Consider the following 11,445-nt stretch of genomic DNA (forward strand, 5'->3'; position numbering starts at 1 on the left):
GTTGGGTGGTTTGTAGTAGACCCCCACCGTTAAGTCTCTTTTCCCTCGTATATTCTAACGCAGAGCACTTCCATGTGCCCCTCCTCTGTCTCTTTGCTACCTGATGACGATGTGTATTCCTCCTTAATGTAGAGCGTCACACCCCCGCCTTTCCTCCCTGTCCTGTCCCTCCTATAGCCCTTGATATTCACCGGCTAGTCATGTATTGGGTCCCAGCACGTTTTGGTGAGCCCCACTATGTCTGGGTTGGTGTCAGCTAGCAGGAGGTTAAGTTCCTCCTGCTTGTTGCCCATACTACAAGCATTTGTGTAGAGGCATTTGAGGCCTCCTGTGGATGTGTGCACCGGCCCCCTAATCACAGCATTGCCCTGGCCTGTGTTGCTTACTTGTGTATATGTTCCACTCGTCGGTCTAGGCTGAGCTGTACTTGTGAGTACTGCTTTTTTAGCGGTCCAAGGCTTCCTTCTCCCTCATCTTCCCCTTCCCCCAACAAGCCTAGTTTAAAGCCCACCAAAGGAGATCCCCCAACCTAGAAGAGAACACACGCTTACCTTTAGGGGAAAGCTGGAGCCCATCCCACCCAAGCATGTCTCTTGTTGTGACGTGCAGTTCTTTGTCAAGGAAACCAAAGCCCGCCTCAAGACACCATTCCCGAAGCCACCAGTTGGTCTCTGCAATGCACGTCTCATGCCATCTACCACATCCGCTCACTGGTAGAACAAAAGAGAATACCACCTGTGCACCTATCACCTTCAGCACGACCCCCAGAGCATGGTAGTCTGCCATCAGGTGATCAGGGCTTCTCCTGGCCGCATCATTAGTACCCACATGTATTAGGACCATAGGGTAGTAATCGGTGGGCTGGATCATGGCTTGGATCATCCTCGTCATGTCATGAACCTTTGCTCCGGGTAGGCAGTAGACCTCGCGTGTCGAGGGGTCCTGGTGACAGATGGGGCCCTCTGTACCTCTCAGGATGGAGTCACCTAAGACGATCACTCGACGTTTTCTCCTCCGGGACTGCTTAGCTCCTTCGGCCTGTTCAGAGTGTGGAGAGTGTGAAGTTGCCTCCTCTCCCTCCTTCTCCTCCAGTGTTGCCAGGGCCTTGTATCTGTTCTCCAGCTGGACTGGGGGAACTGGACAAGGTCCCCCCCCCAGGCCTTGCTTGGAAACCCCCACAGGCCAGGGGTTTGGGGGACGCCAGCTCCCCCATGGGCTCTGTCTGGGTGGAGGCCTCAGACAAGACCTGGGTAGGCTGCCTCCCCCTGGGCAGGGGCCCTGGCAGCACTCCACATCAACACCATCGTAGGAGTTGCTGCTTGTTTTTAGCTTAGTGCAGTGCCTTCACCCTGTCCTAGTAGGAGTCCCCCTCCTGGCCCTTCCTGCTTGCCTGCCGGCACGAACCCCAATGCAAATGCCAGTGCACTCTGTTCACTTGCTCTGTTTGTGCAGCGCGGTTTGGGACCACAGCTCTGTACCGGCTCAGCTATGACGGATCCGGGGGGCTTCCCCTCTGGATCCAGCTCAGCTGCATCTGGTCCCTCTGCCCACTTACTTAGGGTGATCACCTGCTGCTGTCCCCGCTGCTGGCTCTGCTGCTGCTGCGTCCTCCTCCGCCTCGGGTTTGGTAAGGGGGCACATGTGCGTGTGGGACACACATGTGCCTGGATCCCTCCTCTCCCCACTGCTCCTGGCTCCCGAGTGCATTTAGTGCATTGCCGAGTGCCATAGTGCATTGCTACAGTGACATAGCATCATGTGTAGATGCGTCCAGTAAGGATTTTTCAGTAGGTGTCTACACATACGGGGATTAGGGAGATTTGCTCCGAGTTCTCTGCGGCCCTGCAATGGCCCCTACCACCACTTGGGAGAGCTCCAGTCTCCCCCCTGGGTGTGAGCCAAGGGGCTGGCAGGGAATGCTGAGCCAAGAGATGCTGTCTCCTAGCTCCTAAGGCTGTGGGGCTGGCTCTGTGAGATAAGATTCTCCCAGCACCAGCTCTATGGTCAAGAAGCCAGTGCTGGGATATAAAGATCTCCCAGCCCCTGTTTCCCCATTGTGATCTCAGAGAAGGGGGACATAGTCTCTCCCCAGGCTCTGGTGGTGGATCCCACCCAGCAGCAGGCAACTCCTGGGGGCAGGGCACTATCTCCCACCCCAGTGGACATCTGACCAGGAGCAGATTTTGTTCACCGTCAGGCATCTACACAAGCACTACAGTGCCATTACAACACTGAGTAAATTTGCTACTTGCATTTGCAGGGGAAAAGGGGAAGAGCAGCCAAGGAACTGGAAACAAGTCTGGCCATCCTTACCCCTGCCAGAGGACAGGAAGCTGTCCCTGCTGCATGGGAAGCGAAAGGGACGTGGGCCATGTGTCTCATAGAGGCTAGACAGCTGGCTGTGTTCCATGTGGCAGCTGAGGAGCCAGCTTCATCTTGCCCAGAGGAGACTCATGGGACTGTGATGAGTACAATGCCCACCAGAAGCACTGGAGAAACACCGGTGGCAGGCCCCTTGGCAGGCAATACTGAGTTGGGTCCTACCCATGGCACAGCAGGGGATGAGCACACACCCTGCCTGAGGACCCTAGCCCAGTGGAACCAGCAACAGGTACCCAGGGGCTACCCACAGGGGGTAACTGGGGAAGAGGTTCTCAAAGCAGTGCCTAGCAACCATCAATCCTCTAGATCATGGTGTACACTTAAGTGGTCTGGTCAGATGTTTGATGAATCCATTTGTGGCTGACAAGCCCAATTTAGAAAGTGATACAGTTTGTTACAAGTTTCACAGATCCATATATTGTTTAAGTTGGAGTCCAAATTTACAGCAAGCTGCTGTCTTCTTTCTTGCTTTGCTTCCATCCTCTGGATCAAAACCACTTCATGTTGAGCTGCACCCAGTGTGAGATGTTCCCTCCAGATTCTGCACATTCCTCCCAGCTTTCTACAGTGATGTTGAATGACTTCATATCATTTTTGCACACATCATAATACTGCCATATACAGCAACCCTGTTTTCTAGAGCTGCCTCAAATCTCACTATAAAAGATATTTTTGGGGATATGGTCTTCTCCCAATTCTCCTGCAATGGCCAATCTACCACTACCTTTTCTTTTTGATAGTAGTTTCTCTGTGTGTCAATCCTGTGCTACTCAAAGCTCCCTGCCCTGCTGCTCAAGGCTCCCTGCCCTGCTGCTCTCACTTCATGGGCTTCCACAAGCCAGTGGGCAACACCTGGCATGGGAGAGCAGAGCAGAGCAGAGCAAGGAGGCTCAGTGCTGCTGCCACCAGGAGCAGTGGGGGCTGGGGTGGACAGCGGGTGCCTCATCATGGTGATGCAGCTCATTCAGGGCTCCCAGTCATGATGGTGGCAGCCCCAAGCCTCCACCGCTGCCATGGAATTGTGGCCCCCCCACTGCTGCTAGGCAGGCAGGGGTTGCCTTGCTATGGTGCTGTGGCCAGCATGGAGCTCCTAGCAGCAACAGCACTGAGCCTCTCCACCCCACTTTACCCTCCCATGCTGGGTCCCACTTGCTGGACTGCAGATGCCCCCAGGGGGGAAGCAACAGAGGAGGGAGCCCTGAGCCCTGCATTGGGCAGCCTGCATCCACCCCCACCCCCCACACAAATATGGGGGGGCATTCCCCCCCCACCCCTCTGATGGGTCACTTCTGGCACCCAAACCATCCCCAGGAGTGCACTCAGCAGCAGGGTGTCAGCACCCTGGATGAGCTGTCTGTGATCCCATCCTTCTCCCCCAGCTGGGCCCCGCAGCCACACATTCCCACCCCAGCTGGGCATCATCCCCAGATCCAGCTCCAGCCAGCAACTCTGCCCCACTTCTTCCCTCACTGTGGCTGCCTCAGTCTGCCCCCATGTCACCTATGCTTCCCCCTCCCCTACCATTCATCACTATGCTCTCTCCCACAGACGTACCTGCAGGCGGCTGAGGGAGCTCCTCTCCACCACTGCATGGTTGTATTTCTGGCCATGTGCATGTGTGTTCATGCATACATGCAGGTGGTACCCCCTGTGTCCCACTACCCCCAACCCCAAGTATCCCCTTCCAGACTGGAACTCTGCCAGTCTGCAAGAAGTTTCCTACATTTTTCCCCATTAAAGGAGAAAATCTGAGTTTTTCTCCCTTAAAGAAGAAAATCCACGTTTTCTCCATTTTTCTGCAGTGAATGGAACACCCAGATCTCTGATGATCACAGTCTTCTTGAGACTAATTGCCATCCCAAATCTCTTGCATGATTCAGAACATCTGCCTACGTGATTTTGTAGGACAGATTCAGTGTGGGCAACCAAGGTTGCATCATCCGCAAACAGGAAATCTTTCAAAACCAGTTCTTTCACCTTGGTTTTCACTCTAAACCTTGGAATGTTGATCAAGCCTCCATCAAATCTGGTTTGAAGATAAATGTTACCATTGCTGTCTTTGAATGAGTGAAGAAGCAGGAATGAAAAGTAGCTGTTAAAAAGCATGGGGACTGAGACGCCCCTTTTGCACCCTTTTGTTGATTTCAAAGGCATTTGTTTCTTTTTTCATACTTTCATACACTACAGTTGCTCAGGACAAATCTGTCACAGGAGTCTATTAGAGATGAGTCCAATAGAGTCCCATTCCAGCCCTACTTTCCTATGATTCTATGAACATATCAAGTAGTAAGACGTTTCCTTAACCCTTAAAATTTGCTGCTCGGCTTTTACTAGTTCTACTGAAATTTTAAATGTTCATTTTTATTAATGGTATACAGTAAGGGTGGCCAGAGTTACTCACCCTAGGAGTCACATCCAATCCTCCATCAAAACTGGAGAGCGGGGGGAGAGGGAGTGCTAATTGACCTGGAGTGGAGGTGACCACCTCCTCCCCATCCTGCACCACCAAGCTGCTCTGGCTTTCCCCTCTGAGAATGTGCCCTGGGGTAAGCAGCACAGCTGCAGCCCCCACCCCTGGCAGCCCAGTGTCCCCCAGAGCCACATCAGGGAGAAGTGGCATCAGGGGAAAAGCCCCAGAAAGCCTCAAGTCCTGTGCAGCAAGCTACATGCAGCTTGAGAGCCATGGTTTGGCCACCATGGGAACAGAGGGAAAACAGTAGTGTATGTATCTAGAGAAAACAATTGCTGTCCCCTCTTCAGCTAAAAGCCAGTCATAGAACATATCATTCTTTGTTAATACTGAAGTATAAGCCAAATGTAGAAACAGATATAAAGCTATGTCAAGCAATCATACATCAAAAGCAGCTTTAAGGGTTGTCTACATTATGGCTGAGATGAGCTCTGCACAATGCTTGTTCCTATAAACTATTACTGTTAATAATAGAAATACAGGAGTCTCTAAAGAACCCTGCATGGATACATTTGGTCCCTACTGGGGCAGGTGCATGGTAGTGCAGCGGTGTAGTTGTGCCTCACTTAGGCTTTTATACACATACTTTTTTTCCTGAGATGTGCCAGAGATGTGCTGCTTCAGAGCAGACTCTGCACACAAGCTGAAGCAAACTGCATTGCGCTGTGTGCAGCTCTAAAAGCAGCAAAATGCATGTCAGCATGCAGAAAATGGCAGAGGTGTGCTTTGGAACTAAAGCACTTCCAAGGTGTTTTATTTCAAAAGTGCTCCACTTCCATTTTCTCAGCACTGACGCACATTTTGCCACTTATACAACTGCAACGTGTGCATGTGTAAAAATGCCCTTTGATTCCTGCTCTACCCAAGCTTTAAAACCAACTGCCTGGGAGTGCCATCGACATTTCTATTCAGGCAGTGCTAAGGGAGTCAATTGCCTTCATGGCTCATTATCATCTCCCAGAATCTTGCTAATCTTTTTCCACTCCACAGGTATTAATGACCCTCTCTCCTTTTTAATGGTGTTGATGTTCTACTATTCAAAGTATTCTTTCTTCTGCAATTCTGCTGTGTGTTAACCATCCCTCTCTTCTGCTTTGCAGCCCTGAACACTGTTCTTAGCTCTGGCTAAAAACCTTTACTCAGGTGTGATAATACTAACTCATGTACAGAAATTATCAGGGATCCTAATTTTCTTTTTTTTTAAATGCAAATTCTCTGATAAAAATGGTGAACTCTCTGATTTAGAAACCCCAAATCCACGTTTTTCCACAATTAAAATGAAACACTCCTATATATAGGTATCAGTTGAACACAATGTTTTATTGACATATTTACAATTTTAAAGTAATTTGAAAGCCTGTCAGTGCCTCAATACTATAATAAAATAAATTCTAAAAACCTATAAATGTGGGCATTTGATTTTGTTTTTTTTATCATAGAAAATCAGAGCTCCCCCTGCCCCCTTCACTCACCAGGACATGGGTTCAGCTGTGTGCTCCCCCCACTGCTTTGTGGTGCTGAACAGTCCTGATATGACAGTGCTCGGTCCATGCCGTTGCCCCTCACTTCCAAGCAAAAGCCCTCCAGCCCTGCTAGTGCCCCTCACCAACCACCCCATCAGCCCTGCCAGTGCCCCTATGCACAGCTCTCTGGCTCTGCTGGTGGCCCTCACTCCCTACCCACAGCCTCCTGTGCCCCCAACCCTGCTGCCAGACCTGGAAGGGGTCCCCACCTGCCAGAGCTATGGGGCCAGGGATCCACAACCCTCTGTCCCTCACAGCAGTGCCCAAGCCCTGGCTGCCCCCTTGGGAAGCAGTGGCTGTTGTAGCAGAACAGAATACAGAGCGCAGCTGCCACAGGTTTGAGCTGGCCACTGTGGGCTTGGGGCTCCTTACCCTGCTGCCCTCCCTTGGGGGGCCTCCATGGCTCAGCAGGCAGGACCTGGCATGGCAGGGCAGAGTAGGGTGAGGAGGTTTGGTGCTGCTGCCAGAAGCCCTGCACTGCCATGGCAAGGTGTCCCCCTGGCCACCTACCAGCAGTGGGGGGGCATAACTTCACACTGCCACACCTGCTGCTGCCGGGTGGGCACAGGCCAGCTTACCATGGAGAGTGGGGCTCCCAGCAGCAGTACTGAGCTTCCCCACCCTGCTCTGCCACTCTGGGTCCTGCCCGCTGGGTCATGGAGGCCCCAGGAGGAGGGCAGCAGGGCAGGGAGCCCTGAGCCCACATCTGCCCCCATCCCATGTGCAAATCTGGGGGGTACATGACTCTATGCCTCCCAAGGAGTGCATGCAATGACAGAGAGCCAGCACCCCTGCCACCCCCAGGACAAGTCACTCGTGACTCTGTCCCACTCCCTGCCTGGACCCTGTGGGCTGCACATTCCCACTCAGGCCCCACGTACCGCCCCACGCACCACCCCCAAGCCTCAACCCTGCCCAACTCCCTCCCTCACTATGGGGGTCTCAATCCTCTCCCCCCCTCCACTTACCTGTGGGGAGCTACTGGAGGTGCTCTCCATGGGGCCTGGCTGCCATGTGCATGTATGAGTGCTCATATGCATGTGGCTCCCCCTGCCTGATCATCATTATCCTCCAGCTGTCCTCCCATCCCCTTGCAGGCTGGAACTCTGCCAGCCTGCAAGGGAAAACCCATCGTTTCCCACATTTTTCTTTTTTAAAGGAGAAAAATCTGTATTTTTCTCCTTAAAATGAGAAAATCCACATTTTACCGCATTTTTCTATGGTGAGCAGAAAACCCGGATCCCTGGAAATGACTGACAGTGAACTACTGGAGACACTATTAAGACTAAGATACTCAAGAAGGCTAGGTTTAGTGATATGAATCTGAATAAGAGACAAACATTTAACTATAATGGCTGCAGACGAGTGGCACAATACCTTTTGACAATTTTTATTAGTTTTGGCCTAGTTTGATGGGGGGTTTTAACCTTTATATTATAGCTGAGAACAGCTTCTAACATTGCTTTCTTCTATAAACTGCCATATTTACTCAAATATCAGATACCCCTCTTAATTAGATCCTATATAGGGAAAAATTATAAATTTGTTATAATTTTCCATGTATAGAATCTAATTATTGGAAGTTTGCCTTGAAATTGTTCCCCCCCACACACACTCCTACAGCAAGGAAAATAAATCTGAGGGAGTCATATCCCCTTTCCCTCTGACCCCCACCCCCCCAACCTCTCCCTGCATCTTCTTCTCTCTGCTTACTGTCAGACCCTGCCTTCTCTGGGAAGTGAGGGGCAAATTTAAGAACACTTATTGTTGGAAGATATTAAAAAAAAAAACCCAGCACTTTATTGTAAATTCAGCATGCTTCCACACTGCGCCCAGCACAGGCCCATAAGAGGCACTATGTTATTTGGACCTGGCTCACCTGACATCTGTATAATGTCAGTGGCTGCTTGCAAATGTTAAAAAAAAAAAAACCCAAACCCCCAATATCCATGTTTTACCAGAAGAATCAGCATGTTACTTCACCCCTGTTACTTCACCCCTGTTACTTCATCCATGTTACTTTGCAGCATTTGTATAGATCAGGCTGTACTGGGACTTTTTTGGTGCTTTTCACTGAATCATAGAAATTAAGGGCTGGAAGGGACCTCAAAAGATCATCATGTTCAGCCCCACTGTTCTGGGCAGGAATACCGCTGAGATCAAATGATTCCAGCAAGGTGTCTGTCCAATCTCCTGTTTAAGACTTCCAAGGTTGGGGACTGCACCACCTCCTTGGAAAGTGTATTCCAGATTCTGGTCACCCTTACCATAAAGAAGTTCTTCCTTATTTTCTCTAATAGTTGATTGAATCAGTCTTAGAGAAAAGCAACAGAAAGCCCCACTGAAGCTCCTGATCTATACAGATGCTGTGAAGCTGGATGGAAGTAAAGTGCTGCTTCTTCCAGTAAAGTGTTGTTTTGTGGGGAGGGGTTAAACTTCTGTAAGCAGCCACTGACTTCATGCTATGGGTACTCATAAGCTTAGTTCATGCAGAATTGATGAATTTTATGTTTTTTGCAACTGCTGCAAGTTTGAGCACAGGTATAAACATACTTTTTGCATGTTTGTCTCCCCCCCCCACTACTACAGCAAGGAAAATAAATCTGAGGGAGTCATATACCCCCCTTTCCCTCTGATCCCCCCAACCTCTCCCTGCATAAACGTACTTTTAACATACTACTAGCATAAACATACTTTTAAGCTACACATTGGCACCTACTTATATATAGGACAAACTATAAATAACATTAGTCTAAAACCAAAAGGCTCATGACTAACTGTATAGTTCACTGGGCTGAACCTCACCAGAGTCAACAATGTTTTAATCCATGGTGACTCCATACCTCAGCACTGCTCAGTATGTGTGTGTACTTCAGATACCCCCAACAAAGGATCTATGTGCTAATTAGCCTCCCATTTGTGACTGAACCAGGTGTTCTTGTCATGAATCCTTGGATCCTGCAAAAATGTATATACAAATGAGAAGGTTGTCCTGTGCCTCGTTTGTATATACATTCTGGATGAACTAAGTTTATAGGTAAGTGGGGGAAAAATGGTGCAAGGGGGGGGCAGAGAGCAAGGGGGCATCTGACGCCCTCAGATTACTACTATGTATTTTATTCAGATGGGCTGTATTAACTTAGTTTTGCAGTACGTTTCCATTAATATGTTTGTCCAATATAGAGCACATGTTTTATAGTCATGTTCAGTGTTGGCTGCATTTAATCAGGTTCATAGTTGTTTTCTATTACTGGGCACATAGCAGCAGTTTAATGACAGACAATGTATTTAGTGAGGTTCCTTTGTATATGGCTGCAAGACAAGGAGTTTTTTCCCTATGCTGATTGGGGGGAAAAAACCTCACCTCTATATTCAAGTAAATATGGTATTACTGATATTACTAGAAATGCAGGAGGCTCTAACGAACCCCTACGTGATTACATCATTCCATTTACCAGGGCAGATCTGGGGGGTAGGGAGGTGCAGTGGTGTAACAACTTAGCAAATTAGTTGGCATTCCAATAATTATATTTTTGTTTTTTGATTTTAAACTGAATAATACAGTGCTAGTGCTAGGCCCTTAGCATACTATCAAAGAGTCAAGTTTCTTTTTAACTGGAGAAAAAATATATTCCGTTATGTGTGATGGTGTGCCACATTTGTACCCTCCTTTACAAAATACTAAATTCATCCATGTCTCTGATCTTAGATTATGCCTACTAATACCCCTCCTGGGTAAAGAACCCAGGAACCAGCTGGCCTCAAATCGGCCCACCTTTTTGTCCCACATTACCTGCAGCTACAGTTACCTGCAGGTAATTTAACATAGATTTGTAGGTAGCATAAACAAGATTTGACTCTATAATCCTAAAACCAGTCTAATGAATACGTCTTAAGATATTTGTTGGTTAATAGACATAAAAATGTTAATTGATGTTTAGAGTTGTGATGGTGGTTATTTTGTTTTAATGAAAAATAATAGCAAGAAAAATTAAACACTTAAGTAAGCAAGCTCAAGTCAGCCAAATAAGAAACAAATGCAACTTTTCTGATATGAAAAAAAAAAATCTTAGCAATCAACATGTATGATAATGACAACTAATACATGATAACAATGCATCTATCATTATTTTGGTCAACAGATTTAGTTATTATTTAATATGCTTAAAATATGATTTAAAAATTACAGATGGGTTAGACTGTTACTGTAATACAGTATTATTAAAAGTTCACTGGCAAAAATAATTAGCTTAAAAGAACATCTTTGAGCTAGCAAGCAAGGAGGAAATGTTTGTAAACATTTTTCTACATTCCTAATGATATTTTAATTCTTCTGTGTTTACAACTCTGTGGTTTTGTTTTGACACAAATTGATGCAAATGAGTTTTGGGTGGGAGGTCTTTTCTACCTGTTTTCATACTGATATGGGTATTCACGTTAGACAGGTATTTGATATTTGTCCTGCACCACCTGTTCATGTAATTTTAGTCTTCTTTGATGAGAGCAGAAACACTACCACGTGACTTAGATTTGTCACACATATAACAAAAAATATCAAGTAGGGAAAGATGCAGACACAACAAATAACTTACAAGTAACCCATAGATCTGCATGATTGTAAAAAGTATGAGGGACAAATGCTTTCGTTTAAACCAAAGTGCATTTTGTTGACTGTTTGCAAAGTGAAAGAGAAACGCATTTGTCTGAAAAACTACTTGATTCCGCTCAAATATTGAAGCATCCCAGAAAATACTTTTTAAAGAAAAGATAAGAAAATCTAAAGTAAATAAAGGATATCTTTTTTCTATTTGATTATAACAAAGTGGGTAAGATGTTCAGGATATATGAGTACTTTTGTAATTTTTAAAAAACAATATGACTGCATAGGAACTAATGGCATCAGAAAGAATGTAACATAAAGTGGATAAAAATAGTGCAGATAATGTTTAAATATCTTTCAAGTGATATCTTTTTTATAAGGCTGTACATGAGGAAAAGCTGTTAAGAATTTAGCAGCTGAAGGTTACACACAGTGTGAGGGGTTCTCTCCCTCCCCCCCCCCCCCCTTTT

Source organism: Gavialis gangeticus, unplaced genomic scaffold, assembly GCF_001723915.1.
Source record: "Gavialis gangeticus isolate Ggan-Ray unplaced genomic scaffold, GavGan_comp1, whole genome shotgun sequence".
NCBI classification, from domain to species: Eukaryota; Metazoa; Chordata; order Crocodylia; family Gavialidae; genus Gavialis; species Gavialis gangeticus.